The 16294-nt window shown below is 38.1% G+C and overlaps 1 non-coding gene and 1 pseudogene across 1 annotated transcript; both read right to left on the bottom strand.

Annotated features, from left to right (window-relative positions):
• The window catches only part of LOC106700638 (dnaJ homolog subfamily A member 1-like), a 125460-nt pseudogene that overhangs the window by 61568 nt on the left and 47598 nt on the right, over window positions 1-16294 (bottom strand).
• On the bottom strand, window positions 12190-12261 carry TRNAS-ACU (transfer RNA serine (anticodon ACU)). The gene has a single exon. It is a non-coding gene; the product is annotated as a tRNA-Ser (tRNA).

Here is a 16294-nt window from a genome sequence, read left to right as displayed (position 1 = left end):
TCCATGGGATTTTCCAGGCAAGAGTACTGGAGTGGGGTGCCATTGCTTCCTCCATTGATGTTACTACTTAGGTTGATCACTTTAGTGAACAAACCACTCATGCAAAATTCATTGAAAAGCAATCAACAAGATGGTAACTAAGTCAAAGGAGGGTTACTCTGATATTCAGAAGTGAATCTGTTTTGATTGTGCATCTTTTAAGCATTATTTTAAAACTTCTGAAGACATACGTGACCTAGAAAACAAAATTACATGAATAGAGACATTGTAGACAAAAAACATGAATGAAGTTTCTCAACTATCAGAACATAAAATCCTATGTTAACAAGCATAGCGTTCAACCGTATGTTTAACAGAAAAACTGACTTAAGGTTTTACCGAAAATTGGAATTCTCAGTAATACACTGATATTGAGTTGTTTCTCCTGAGGGTGGGGGAGGGGAAACATATTTTGTTTAGAGTAGTGATAACCAGTGCTTACTATGTGCATTAAAAAAACATTTTATTTCTCTTTCAGTCGCATATTCTGGCAGCTTGAAATGCGTAACCAGGGGCAAGGAGTTTCATTAGGTAGTAGCTAGAGGCGACATAGACTGATGTTCATAAATAAGAGAAATTTTGTAATTCTGACCTCATCAGACTGCTAGGGATGAATGCAACTTCAGCAATAGCTCTGATTTCTTTTCAGCTGATGCCCATCTCTGATACATGTTCAGGAAACATCCTGAATAGAAAAAACTATTTCTAATGGAAAAGTTGGGCAAAAATCCAAAGTTGAAATGGTTAAAGGGCTATCTTTATATCTTAAAATTTAGATAAGTAGTATACTTAGGACTTTTTCCTCAGTTTTTACCCTTAAGTTATATTGTAAATCACCATTACCCGTGGTACCTCCGGTGTCTTTATAATGCTGAGAGAATTTTTAGATATTCATATGCAGTTACTGCTTAAACAATGCGGAGGTTTAGGGACACTGATTGTCCATAGTTGAAAATCAGTATATAACGTATTTGGCCCTCCAAATGGATGGTTTTTCACATCTAAAGATTTAGCAACCACAAATGTTATATTATCATACATTAAAAAATTAACATATAAATGGACCCATACAATTTAAATCTGAGTTTTTCAAGGGTCAACTGAATGGTGGTCATTAGTTTCTAAGGGAGAAACCCTAAGTCACTAGGAATGTTTAATCAGACTCTTGATTGTGAAATGGTGTATCTTGCTATTCTGCAGATAATTTGCATGAATACTCTTCAGTGATGTTCTCAAAGTTGTTCAGTCACCAAGTTGTGTCCATCTCTTCACGATCCCCTGGACTGCAGCACATCAGGCTTCTCTGTCCCTCACCATCTCCCAGAGTTTGCCCATGAACTTGGGCAAATGTCCATTGCATAGGTGATGGCATTCAACCATCTCAACCTCTGTCACCCTCTTCTCCTTCTGCCTTCGATCTTTCCCAGCATCAGAATCTTTCCAGTGAGTCAGCTCTTCCCATCAAGTGGCCAAAGTATTGGAGCTTCAGCATCAGTCCAATGAGTGTTCAGGGTTGATTTCCTTTAAGATTGACTGGTTTGATCTCCTTTTTGTCCAGAGGACTCTCAGAAGTCTTCTCCAGCACCACGGTTCAGAAGCATCAATTCTACCATACTCTGCCTTGCTTATGGCCCAGCTTTCAACAACCATACATAACCACTGGAAAGACCGTAACCTTGACTATACGGACCTTTGTTGGTTCTCATAGTACTAATGCCAGAAGCTTGGCCTCTCCACACTGGTGCTGAATTGAATGTGAGACAGTGAGTTTGAATTTAACCTTAGACGTAGTTTGGGGTGAAGTAGAAAAGAATAGCTTTACTGCTTTGCCAGGCAAAGGGGGAAACAGATGGTGTGTGCCCATGAAAAAATGCCCCACCAGGGAGGATCTGGTAAGGAGTTTTATAGCATTGATTCAATGGCAGAGTTGCTGATAAGATGAGGGTGTGTATAGAGTCTGCACTCCTTTAACCTGGTTGCAGATAATCTCTTGATAACCTTTTCTGATTCCTTTTAATCTGGCCTCAGATGGTCTTCTCTGGAATGAAGAATGCTGACTTCCATTTATCAGGGGTTTCATTTCTGTATGCATCCATGCTGGAATCTGTTTGTGCTGTTGTTGTTAGAATTTGTGTGCATCTTTTGTGTTTTGGTGTTATAAAGCTTATAAAAATGGGAAATGTTTCACCTATCCAAAGAAAGATCTTTGGGGTGCCCATTAGATATGTTAAGATCAGACAGCAATGACCCCTGAATGGCTCACAACTAAACAATCTGGCAGTCAGAAGCGCTTTACAAAGGGGAGGAACAGTCTAAAAATGAACATGCCCAGGGGACTCCGTTGAACTTCAGGCATCCAGTTCTAATTTCCCCTATAGGAGCCCCAGAGAAGAATATGGCAACCAACTCCAGTAATCTTGCCTGGAGAATTTCATGGACAAAGGAGCCTCAGATCAATTCAGTTGCTCAGTCATGTCGGACTCTTGGAACCCCATGGACTGCAGCACTCTAGGCCTCCCTGTCCATCACCAACTCCCGGAGTTTACTCATACTCATGTCCATCAAGTCCGTGATGCCATCCAGTCATCTTATCCTCTGTTGTCCCCTTTTCTTCCCACCTTCAATCTTTCCCAGCATCAAGTCATCTCTTCACATCAGGTGGCCGAAATATTGGAGTTTCAGCTTCAGCATCAGTCCTTCCAATGAATATTCAGGACTGATTACCTTTAGGATGGACAGGTTTGATCTCCTTACAGTCCAGGGGACTCTCAAGAGGCTCCTCCAACACCATAGTTCAAGAGCATCAGTTCTTTGGTGCTCAGCTTTCTTAATAATCCAACTCTCATATCCATATGTGACTACTGGAAAAACCATAGCTTTGATTAGATGGACCATTGTTGGCAAAGTACTGTCTTTGCTTTTTAATATGCTGTCTAGGTTGGTCATAATTTTTCTTCGAAGGAGCAAGTGTCTTTTAAGTTCATAGCTGCAGTCATCATCAGCAATGATGTTGGAGCCCCCCAAAATAAAGTCTATCACTGTTTCCACTGGTTCCCCATCTATTAGCCATGAAGTGATGGGACTGGATGCCATGATCTTCATTTTCTGAATGTTGAGCTTTAAGCCAACTTTTTCACTCTCCTCTTTCACTTTCATCAAGAGGCTCTTTAGTTCTTCTTCACTTTCTGCCATAAGGATTGCATCATCTGCATATCTGAGGTTATGGATATTTTTCCTGGAAATCTTGATTCCAGCTTGTGCTTCATCCAGCCCAAATATTCTCATGATGTGCTCTGCATATAAGTTAAATAAGCAGGGTGACAATATTGAGCCTTAACGTACTCCTTTCCCTATTTGGAACCAGTCTGTTGTTCCATGGCCAGTTTTAACTGTTTCTTCCTGATGTGCATACAGATTTCTCAAGAGGTACGTCAGGTGGTCTGGTATTCCCATCTCTTTAAGAATTTTCCAGAGTTAGTTGTGGTCCAGAGGAGCCTGGCAGGTTACAATCCATGGTATCGCAAAGAGTCAGACACTACTGAGCAACTAGCACTTCATTTCTATAAGGAGCTCAAAAGATACTCTTACTTGTTTCCTTTGAGGCACTTCAGCCATGAAATTAAAAGACACTTTCTCTTTGGAAGAAAAGGTATGACAACCCCAGACAGCATATTAAAAAGCAGAGGCATTACTTTGCTGACAAAGGTCCATCTAGTTAAAGTTATGGTTTTTCCAGAAGTCATGTATGGATGTGAGAGTTGGATCATAACGAAAGCTGAGCACCGAAGAATTGATGCTTTTGAACTGTGGTGTTGAAGAAGACTCCTGAGAATCCCTTGGACTGCAAGGAGATCCAACCAGTCCATCCTAAAGGAAATCAGTCCTAGATATTCATTGGATGGACTGATGCTGAAGCTGAAGTTCCAGTACTTTGGCCACCTGATGTAAAGAAGTGACTTATCAGAAAAGACACTGATGCTGGGAAAGATTGAAGGCAGGAGGAGAAGGGGATGACAGAGGATGAGATGGTTGGATGCCATCACTGACTTGATGGATGTGAGTTTGAGCAAGCTCCAGGAGTTGGTGATCGACGGAGAAGTCTGGCGTGCTGCAGTTCATGAGGTCAGAAAGAATCAGACTCAACTGAGGGACTGAACTGAACTGAAATGAGGCAGAACCAGGATCCTGTCCTAAGGCTGCGCTATTGTTCTTGGCTACTCCTCCCTTGTTTTGCCTCCTCTCTCTTCCCTAATTAGCAACTGTTTGAATCTGTCTTTCAGGACTCAGGGAAGGTCATGGAGGCTAGAATCTGTTCCCTACAAACAATGATTGGGGGACACGGACACAGAAACACTTCTGTGCCCATGAGCTGCACAGGATCCTGCTCGGTTTCAGTACAGGACACCAAAGACAGGTATTGATAAAAGGAGAAGACTGAATAGTGTACCTTTCGTCCTCGAGGGAGAAAATAATCATACTCAAGCAATTTTATAGCAGTGAGGAGGTAATGACTTTGTGATATGAAAATGCCCACAGTAAGGATAGTGAAAACCAAAATCAACTGAGAAAATATTACTCCAGAGAAACTAGCCTGTTGCTTTGGGATTAAAGTATGAATACTTCGGAGGGTTGTCTGACACTTGTAACTTTGTATCATTCTGGCAGAAAAACCTAAGTGTGGAGTGTAATGTTGCCCTACCGCAGGCAATTTTCAAGAAGGGATTTTGCTATGAACTTGCGAAGATGTTGTCAACAACTTTTATTCAGTGAAAATGCAAATACTATCTATATACATTACAAGCATGAAATACATCTTTTACATAAAATTAATTTCATAGTCTCTTTATACACGTTTTTCTATTATGAGCATTTGAATATTTTGCAACATTTTATTTCCCAGTGGTTGCTGAACAACTGTAGAATTAATGTTTTACCAACCACATTCTCAAACAGATGTTTTGAAAGGATGATTTTAATCAAGAAAAATCCTTTTAAAAAAGTCTCTAGTTTTTTTAGCAGAATGACTAATAGCCTTGTTGTGCAGAGACTTGACCTGAGTTCAAATCCTGGGTTCAACCTTTACAATTCACTTAACTTCTCTGAGGTTTAATTTTACTTACCTGTAAGTGAATATATCAATAAGCTACTTCAAAAAGCTGCTATGAGATATAAATGAGATATATAAATGCATATAGCCTAGTATAAAATAGACATTCAGTAAATGTCAGACATGGTTTATAGTAAGATAAGGCCAGCTATTAGTCACTTGCTTTGTGTTCCTGCTTTGCAGTTAATATTTAATTATTAAGCAGAAGTATGAGGTGACTCATTGGAAATTAATTCATCCTCCCATCTCACTAAATTCTGTCATTTGCTTACACACATGTGAGCAATTAAATGGTTTTAGGAGCAACAGAGTGATTTAGTGTAAATGTGGAAGTTTTAAAAATTTTCAAGGAGAGACCAGGTAATAATAGGAAGGCTTGGTGTGGAAACTAATGTTTCCTCTGAGTGTTGATTATTAAAATAACTTCTTAACAAAACCTGTGGACAGTCTTTTCCTGGATAGCTTCTGCCTTTGTGGTTTGCCTCCAAAATTCAAACTCTTTCAGATGTTTCTGTTTTACACAGTGCTTTGAGACTTTTCCAACTTTTTCTGTGTACGATACTTTAAGATGATCTCCCCTGCTGCTGCTGCTGCTGCTAAGTCGCTTCAGTCGTGTCCGACTCTGTGTGACCCCATAGACAGCAGCCCACTGGGCTCCTCTGTGCCTGGGATTCTCCAGGCAAGAACACTGGAGTGGGTTGCCATTTCCTTCTCCAGTGCATGAAAGTGAAAAGTGAAAGGGAAGTCGCTCAGGCGTGCCTGACTCTTAGCGACCCCATGGACTGCAGCCTACCAGGCTCCTCCATCCATGGGATTTTCCAGGAAGAGTACTGGAGTGGGGTGCCAAATATACACTGTGGCTTCCTTTAATTTTTGTTCTAAGAATTTCTCCTCCTCTTTGCTTCTCAACCTGCCTAAGAGCTACTCATTCTTCAGGACTTTATTCAAATTGGAATGGTCCTCCGTCTTCTAGCAATGATTAATACCTGCATACAGCATGAATCTATATAATCTTTAAGAAGGATCTTCCGGTGTTCACTCATACGGTTATCTTTTATCTAATCATATAACATTATGTACATTCAGAATGCCTGACACAGTTTCTATGGACCCCATGAGCTGTAGCCTACCAGGCTCCTATGTCCATGGGATTCTCCAGGCAAGAATTTTGGAGTGGGTTGCCATGCCTTCCTCCAGGGGATCTTCCCTGATATATGAAGTGAGGGTAAAAAGTTGTTTTTTTCTTAAACATTGATTGCAAATTTTCAGAGAAATTAAAGGGAAAATACCTTGTTTTTATAAGCAATTCAGAATCATATCTAGCAGTGGATCCTTGATTAACACCATGAAAATCTTTGACCCTTTTTTTTTTTTTTTTTAGGTATTAGAAATGTTTCCTACTTACAAGTATTTATTGAGGAGGATAAAAAAATGTGTTTTCCCTCTTGTTTGCATTTATAATTAGACTCTGAAAGACAGATTTTTTTCACTAGATTCATTATACCTTATTTGAAAAAGACAGTTGCAATGCCATCTGGCTTGGAAAACTGAGAACAATTTAGTTGTTGATTTTAGAAGTGAAAAATATCAATGTCACCTTTTGAAAATAAAGGTTTGAAATGTAAATAATCACTGAAAATATAATAGTAAAGTAAAAATCAGGAAATTTCAGATTTGTGACCTAGATTTTATTTTACCTTTGAAACAGACAGTTCCCAAGGAAGTCAATCTGATGTATTGAATCTATGATCGGACCAGAAGGCTTTGGTTTTTGACCTATTCAGGTGTCCAGAATGATAGTATTTAGTTTACTGTTGCCGTCACAACCAGAATCTACCTCTTTCTCTCTGTCAATTTCCTACTGCTTTTTACATTTTATCTAGTTGACCTGCATATTTCTATAAAGTATATCAAGCATTTTTTGAAAACTATAAAGCATAAATAAGCATACAGTACACCTGAGAGATAAATAATAGGTAAATAACCTAGGAGAGGCAGGCAGATAGGAATGATGGTGCCTGCTGCAGTTTACGAGATTTATTAGACAAGGTTATCCAGGAGTGGTGTTTGCTCTTGCAGCCGGCCTTATAGTTATGATACTTGGAACTGTTGATACATCTTCTATTTGTATTTTTTAAGATCCCATATCATCATTCAAGAACGTTTAAAAAATATTAATGGCAACAGCAAAGTAGCAATGCCGAAGGCATATACCCTGTTGCAAAAGTGTCTGACTTAAAAATATGAGTAGTATCAATAATGTTAGGACACCAGAGGAGCTGCTCCATGGCCTTTTAAATCCTACTTTGGTAAGGACTACCGTTGCTATAATGAATTCAGGTATGTGTAGTCCAGTTTTCTTCTGTCAGCACTTTTTTGTTACATATATAAATTCATAGTGCACTGTGAGTGTGTATAGTTTTTGATGACTGCCCAAAGAAGCAGAGAATATACTTGAAGACAGGCTTAATTTTTTAAAGAACCTCTGAGATGTCAGAAACAAATATTGAGTTTCACAGAGTTAGTAATTACAAAATAAGAATAGCATAAATATATAATATGTAAGAATCTAATATTTTAATTTGCTGTTCTCTATAAGCTCAAGAATATGACTGTATATTTAAGGTTGTTGGAGCAATGAAAATTATTGACTTGGCCTAGAAAACTAGATAGATTGATCTATAACACATGTAAACATACATATTCATGTTTTCAGACTTCTAAAAATAGTTTGAAGTTTTATTATCCCAATTTCCTTATTTTATCCATTATGAAAAATAATAATTATGATTTGAAATGCTACATACTTTAAAATATTATCTATTAATATGGTTCAAGTGTTAATAAGTCAAAATTATGAAATGGCTATAAATGGTCCCTGAGAAAAGGTGAAGAAGATAGTTCAGAATGAAAGAAGGTTAGCATTTTATTTCTTTGTTATTTATTTGTGCATGCTTAATTTTTATGGAATTAATAGTAACAGGGATGATATAAATTTCCCAAAGTCTTATTTACAGGAGACAATTGCCATGTCTTTACTTCATAATGTTGCCAACCATGTATTTGGTTGAAGGCGTATTGAATGGAGCTAAATTCCACAACAGAAACTGCAGTGACTACAAGTCACTTCTTTCTTGGTTGGGATGATTTTCATTCTCTTTGCTGCACTTCCAGCTTGCAAATCTAATTGTTGTAATCTTCTTTTGCTAAGTCACTTCAGTCGTGTCTGACTCTGTGCGACCCCATAGATGGCAGCCCACCAGGCTCCCCCATCCCTGGGATTCTCCAGGCAAGAACACTGGACTGGGTTGCCATTGCCTTCTCCAATGCATGAAAGTGAAAAGTGAAAGTGAAGTTGCTCAGTCGTGTCCAACTCCTGGCGACCCCATGGACTGCAGCCCACCAGGCTCCTCCATCCATGGGATTTTCCAGGCAAGAGTACTGGAGTGGGGTGCCATTGCCTTCTGGTTGCCCACAGGAAAAGTCTGAATTTCTTAGTTTGCTTAACATATCCATAAAAATTAGTTCTTACAGACACCCAAGTAATGTTTTTTTCTAGAGTGTCTCCTGTCCACTGTGTATTCCAGTCTAACATCCTTTTATTTCAACCCAATAAATGTGTCACACTGTCCTTCACTTCCAGACACTTGCATATGCCCTTCTCTCCTGGGAGTCATTTCACTTCTACCCATATGTCTTTTCTTCACCTGGCTCTTACCTGCTCATCATTGAGGCATCAATGCAGTCTCCCCTTCCCCGCAAAAACCTCATTTTCTACAATGCTTCAGTTTTCTTATCATGCACTGATGGGATTGTAAGATGCTGGTCTGAGTTACCTACAGTAAAGTGGTAAAGCCTCTCAGTCAGTGAGTGTATTTGGCACACTGTCTACTTCTCAATCCCCAACAGATTGCCTGGAACATAGTGCACACTTAGCAGTAAATATTTGAATAAATAAACTACCACATCTGGAAAGATGCATAACTATATAATTGGCAAATACATTCCAGGAGACAGTGTGGGACAGGGACCCTGGGATGCTGTCGTCCATGGGGTCTCAAAGATTTGAACACGACTTAGTGACTGAACAACAACTAGGCAATTTTAGGTAGTTATTAATTCCTTTACTACACCAAACACTGATTCTTTCCATACTATTTTTGAGTAAAATTGATTGTTTCTGGCCCATTGGTCATTGTTAAATGTTTGATCACCTGGCCCCTTGGTGAATGGAAAGGAAGAATGCATACAAGGTTAGAAGTTTTAAATTTCTTAGAGATATCTGGAAAATTATATAATCTAAGTGACATAAGCTAACAATGTATGTTTAAGTTGAACTGCAGAGAATTAACAAAGATTGTTAAACATTACATAGCCAAGTGCAAAAACTAGAATAAAAAAGCTATTTGGCATTTTAGCAGATACATATTTTTCATAGTCCAAATGCAGTCATTCATCTACTGTCTTCAAAGGTTAATATGTTTGTATCTATGAAGGAAAAAAGAATCCCATGCGGTTCCAAGTAAAACTGGATCTTTTAATGTTCTAAATCCTCCAGTGGATATTGGATTATTCGTGTGTGGTTTACAGAGGTTGGTCTTTGAGGGAAACCTGTCACCTAATAGGCACTCAGCAGCTCCAGCCACTACAGGAGGTCTTTGTCTTAGTTTAATAGTTTAATTTTAGAAAGTCTTGGAAATGCTCCATGAAGAGCAAAACAGCAACAGGAAAAAAAATAGTTTAACAAGGATGAGCTATGACTAGAGTTGCGGTTTTGGGAATAATACATTAGGTTTGTAATCAATTATGGATGAAATGTCTGGTCCATATTTTTCCACATCATCTACCAGCCGCGCATCCCTCATGCCAGAGCCGATTATGGAAGTAGCACCTCTTCTGTCATAACTGCCTGGACCCAGAAGGATATGATACCTGCAGAACAGCAATTAGCATCAGAAACCAGTCATCTTTAGCCTGTGTTTTCTAGAGTTCATCTAGAAAAAAAAATAATCCTCCAATTGAGTCTGTATGTGTGTGTGCACACGTACACATGCTGGTATTTATTTGTAGTCTGTTGAATTGGAAACCTGACATTTTCTGCTTGTGTCTGAACGCAGAACAAATCAGTCTAGTTAAACCCCTGAAAATAAGAATGTGACATCCCAGTGACACACAGGAAAACAATTAGATTTGAAGTATTTCTTAATGTTAGCAATCCATATTAGCATATCTAAATTGGCTGATTACCTAGTGCAAACCTACTGTTGTTGTTATAAAGGTTACTGAAATTTTACGCTCAAACAATCAAGAAATCGTGGTGAAAAAATAATGGTAACAATAAAAAATGAACCTTTCCAGAGCTAATTTTATATACCAAAATTTTTAACACTGCTTGAGCTAATATTTTCATTAATGTAACTGATAAGTATCTAAGGTATTACCCCTAAAATGCAATTTGGATTTATAAAATAATATATACTTCTTTCAGCTTGTATAGGACTCAAAGGGAAGAAACATATATAATTCAAATATTCAACAATCCTGGTTTAGGCAGTCATGCAGCATTTGCACATTCTGTGTCTGTGGAAACATTACAGAGACTTATTCCTTGTTGATTCTAGAATGTACGCCAAAAAAGTAGCAAAGTTCAAGACAACCTTTCTTTGCCATGGCTTTAATACTGGAATATTTCATAATCACTCTTTCTTTTTGTGACAACTAGATGCTTTTCACTTTCATGCATTGGAAAGGAAATGGCAACCCACTCTGGTATTCTTGCCTGGAGAATCCCAGGGACAGGGGAGCCCGGTGGGCTGCCGTCTATGGGGTTGCACAGAGTCGGACACGACTGAAGCAACTTAGCAGCAGATGCATTTGTTACCACTGATAAGGGTAAATATAAAATACGAAAATAGGTGTTGAAAAAATTATAACCGGCAAAACATGACCCTCAAATCGTGTGGAACTTCTTAACCTGTAGACTATTCAAAATAGTCTACAGGTTAGACAACATGAAAATCCCCATTCTCCAAGAACCTACTATCTGGATGAGGGCAGATAAGAGACAACATGTTTTACTGAAGCTTGTGTCGCCTGTGTGTTCTGAAGTCACAGCAGCTAACTTTGGCAGAAATTCCAATGCAGCACAGGTGACTTCTGGTTAGGAGTCAGGGAAAAGTTCATGAGTGGAGAGGTTTCTCCTGTACCAGGCTTTTTATTTATAATAGTTCCTGCATTTTCTTCATTTTACCTTCTGCACAAGCCTCCCTTGGAAAAGCTCTAACAACCGGTGCTTCTAATAGATATTCTATTACCTTATCTGGAGGCTCCTCTATGACCATGTGAATACCAAGAAAAAAAAAAAAAAAAGACCATGTTTTGCTCATCTTTGTGTCCAATCCTGAGCCTGGCATGCCAACATGCAATGGATACTTACATTGTTTATTTAAATCTTTAACAATATGTGCTGTTCTGAATAATTTTTGTTTATACGAGATTTATCTCTGTCAGTGCTACCTGTTCTTCAATATTATTAAGGCAATGGCTGAGCCTAACAGCACTTAAAACTTCATTCTTTGTATATTGTATTTGAAAATAGAGCTCTCACTGAGCATTTCTGTGATAAAAAAAACAAATGACTATTTTTCTTTACTGGATTTAATAAGTTAGTATAATCAAAACCCATTAAAACCAGCTTTCCGTAAATTCAAAGAAGGTACTCTTTGACAACTGTTTTCATACGATAGGCTGAAGTGTCTTTTAACCTTCACTGGCTGTAAGCAGAAACATAATTAGTAGGCACTTGCTATTTTAATGATGAAATGAAAAATAAGTATTTCATTTATGGTATAGTTATTATCCCTCCGTTGTCTTTATGGCACAAGTCATCATGCAGGAATATTGTGAAGTGAAGAAAGTGAAGTCACTCAGTCATGTCCAACTCTTTGAGACCCCATGGACTGTAGCCCACCAGGATCCTCCATCCATGGGATTTTCCAGGCAAGGATACTGGAGTGGGTTGCCATTTCCTTCTCCAGGAGATCTTCCCGACCCAGGGATTGAACCTGGGTCTCCTGCATAGTAGGCAGACACTTTACCGTCTGAGCCACCAGGGAAATCAGGGATATTGTAGCATAGACTAAATATGAGAACAGGTATGAAGAACTAGAATCCAAATTACCCAGTTTGGGTTTCGTTTGCCGCATAGTCAGTTTAAATATTAGTTTCTGATGGCTGCTGTAACAAAATAACTGCAACCAATGGCTTATAACACCTCAGATTTATTATCTTATAGTTCTCAAGACCACAAGTCCAAGATGATAGGGAGAGCTGATTTTCTCATGGAGACTCCAGGGAAGAATTCATTTCTGTGCCGTTTCTAGCATCTATAGGATTGACCAAAAGGCTCCTTCAGGTTTTTCCATATGGTGTAACAGAAAAATCCAAATGAACTTCTGGCCACCCCAGAGATGCTGCCTTTGTTTCTTGGCTCCTGGTCCCACAGCTCCCCTCCCTCTTCTGCTTCAGTGTCACTGCTGGCCTGACTCTTGGCTTCCTCGTCTCTGCTACAAGGACCCTTGTGATTACTCTAGACGTCCTGGATAGGCACAGCATAATCTTCCTGTCTGAAAACACAAAGTTAAAACACCATCTGCAGGGTCTCTGTTGTTACGTAAGGAAACCTACCACCAGGTTTCATGAAGTAGATTGTGAACTTTTTTGAAGTGTCACTATTAATTTAGAAAAGATTTCTCCCAAATGAAAGCAATTTAAATACCTCTTCTATTAACCCTTGGTCTATGAGGCCTTCTCAGGGTGGGGAAACCAGGGGTAAAGGAGATAGGTGGTACTGGTCTCATTTGCATCTGGAAAATCCATAGCTATTGAGATTGTTCCTTTTCATTTGGAATAGAAGGATAAAGTATACTCTAATTAGACCTTTGTATAGTTATCTTTGCTCTCACATGTTAAACTCCTTTTGGAACAAATACCCAGATTACTTTAGAAAGTTTTTGTAAAGTCAGACTGAAAATAGTGATTGTCAGGTCTTGATTTTGCTTTTCTCCTGCAGCTGCCAGAAGTTGTCATGAACACATATGTTTCTTAAAACTGATTTGACTTGAAAGAGAATACATAATGTAAAACTTATAGCAGTAACTCTTGAAAACCCAAAATTTCTATTTTTCTTGAAATGATTTTTTGCTTGGTCAATATCAGTAAATTTCTTAATTATTAATATTTATGTTCAACATATGATTTAATAAACTTTTATATACTTATATTCAAGCTGTTTGAGGATGTGAGTTTCTCTTTCCTTTATGCGCATCCTTTTTTAGTTGATTATTTTCATTAAGATTGGAAATCATGTCTTTTTAATACTGTAGTATAAAGTCTTCCTCTTAAAAGGATATTTTTCTGACACTTAAACTCTATGTTTTGAATCCCAACTCAGGGATTGAACCCAGGTCTCCCGCATTGCAGGCAGATTCTTTACCAGCTGAGCCACAAAAGAAGCCCAAGAATACTGGCGTCGGTGGCCTAGGGGATCTTCCTGACACAGGAATCCAACCAGGGTTTCCTGCATTGCAGGTGGATTCTTTACTGAGTTATCAGGGAAACCCTTGAATCAAAGAAGGAAGCTTAAAATCATAAATACCCTGTTCAGTGTGCTGAGTCATGTCCGACTTTGTGACTCTCTGGCTTGTAGCCTACCAAGCTCCTCTGTCTGTGGAATTCTCCAGGCAATTATTGTCCAGGCAAGAATAATGGAGTGGGTTTCCATGCTCTCCTCCAGGAAATATTCCTAACCCATGGATTGAACCTGTGTCTCTTACGTCTCCTGCATTGGTGGACAGATTCTTTATCACAAGTACCACCTGGGAAGCTCAGTAACTACCCTGTGTGTTTGTTAGTCATGTCTGACTCTTTGCAACCTCATGGACTGTAGTTCACCAGGCTCCTCTGTCCATGGAATTCTCCAGGCAAGAATACTGGAGTGGGTTGCCATTTCTTTCTCCAGGGGATTTTCCTGACCCAGGGATCAAACCTGGGTCTCCCACATTGCAGGCAGATTCTTTACCATCTGAGCCACCAGGGAAGCCTGATAAATACCCTACTTGTCTTTAACTTCAGGATATAAATAGAAAGTATCGTACTGTTTATTTGGTTTATAGATAACTTGAACAGTTTTATAATAGTTCAAAATGTTATAGCTTCATTTTATAATCATTTACCTTCCTGATAATCAAGCTACTTTCTAGAGTGTTTTATGATCTACAGTAAAAACTTTTGGGGGACAAATTCCCTACATGTTTTCAAACTAAGATTTAGTTAACATTACAAATGTTGAAAATACATGTTCCATTTAATGACCAGTGTCATTAAATATTCAACATTTCTCTCAAAGCTTGAAAGTGTCAAATACACTTTGGGGAATGTTCATGTGATGTGATTATTTTGTGCTAGAAATACAGAAATGGCATTATCAAAGAAAAGTGAGTTTTGAGAAATACCTTGCATTTACCTTAATCAAAATGTGAGATGCTTTCCAATTGATCCTTGTAAATGGTTTCTATGACATTAGCCATGATGGTCATTAATTTATAGCCCAGTGTATATTTGGATCCTTTCTGTTTTTCAGAACTAAAGAAATGGTGTTGGCTAGTTTTCTGCTTTATGAGCCTCTGCAAGAACAAATGTGCTCATAAAATGCACATTAAAAGTTCTTCAATTATGTTCCTACTTCCTTTAGCACCCCAGCCTCTTAATAAGTTTTTTTCAGGTGTTTCTGCTCCATATTCATTTAATTTCTTCAACTTTTCTCATAAGCTTTCATCATGATTTAAATGAAATCCTGTTACAAATTACAGCAGAATTGTAACCAAGTTCATTCACTGAGTCCTTATAGGAGCGTATTTCACTATATGGGAAGAAAAATAATTTGCATGTAATATCTTCACTTTTTTCAGTTTTAAGAAAACCATTGAAATTTCATACACACATTTATATACAGGTATATTTAACAAATACACACAAATATTTTAATCACAAAGGAAGATTCCCAAGATTATCCAGTCCAACCCTCTTTTTATATATTGCTCAAGCTAGGTAGTCACGTAGCTGAAGTGAGATGAGAGCAGGTACAGCACTAGGATTCTGATCTCTTTACTCCAGGTTAAGTCCATCATCTGGTCAATTATCCTGCCTTCTTGACAACATGTACAGTGAGCAATATAAAGCCTGACTGCACAGGATACACCTGGGCTGGGGGCCCCATTGACTCTTTCTGGTACAGACCTTGACACCCCATCAAGTTCCTGCTGCAGCTGTCATCATGACCTGTCACTTGCCTGACACTTTGATAGCATATGCCTCACACAGTATGAGTCCAGGCAGAATGTGATTTTAATTATATGTGTGCGTGTGTGTATCGTCTTCTTTATCATTGCTAGATGATGCACAAGTGATGGATACAATAATGAATATGTATCAAATTGATTATGGCCATAGTCCCTTGTGTTTGTTCATGTCTTCATGCTTGTTTATTTCTTTTTAAATGTCTGATCATTTCATCATTTGGATTTGGGTTATTGAGCTTGTCTTCTCCCAGTGTTGGAATTTTTTCACCAGTGTCTTTTTACCTTTTGCCTTCTTGAAGGATTTTGTTCTTTAATATATTTTGGCTTTTTTTTCCCCTTGCTTTGTTTTATAGTCATCTTTTTTGAGTTTCTTGCTTTATGTTACATATATGAATTTAAAGCTATAGTTTCAATATTTACTTTTTGAGCAGAATTTTTTTTATTTTTATTAAGTAATAAGTGTTCATTGATTCATGAGTGCTGCAACTGGAACTAATAAAATAGCTCAAGTTTGGTATATTGTAATATTTGAAATCAACCAGAGATGGGGTTTAAATGTCATCTGTCACATGGTTACCACTATATGATGTTGAAAAAATGACTTAGATTCTTGTAATTTAAATTTTCTTCTCTGTACAATGGAAATAATAGCAGGTAACTTAAAAGGAATATTGTGGAAATTACTGAGACATTCCTTGATAAGACTCTGGAATGCATAATATCCTTACTGGAGAGTGGCTAATTTTCATTCACTAGTTTGAAAATATGATTTATTAAACAAAATGGGAGA

The sequence above is a fragment of the Bos mutus genome, chromosome 27 (assembly GCF_027580195.1).
Source record: "Bos mutus isolate GX-2022 chromosome 27, NWIPB_WYAK_1.1, whole genome shotgun sequence".
NCBI classification, from domain to species: Eukaryota; Metazoa; Chordata; class Mammalia; order Artiodactyla; family Bovidae; genus Bos; species Bos mutus.
Note: the sequence above shows the minus strand (reverse complement) of the source record. Positions and strands in the feature narration are given on the sequence as shown.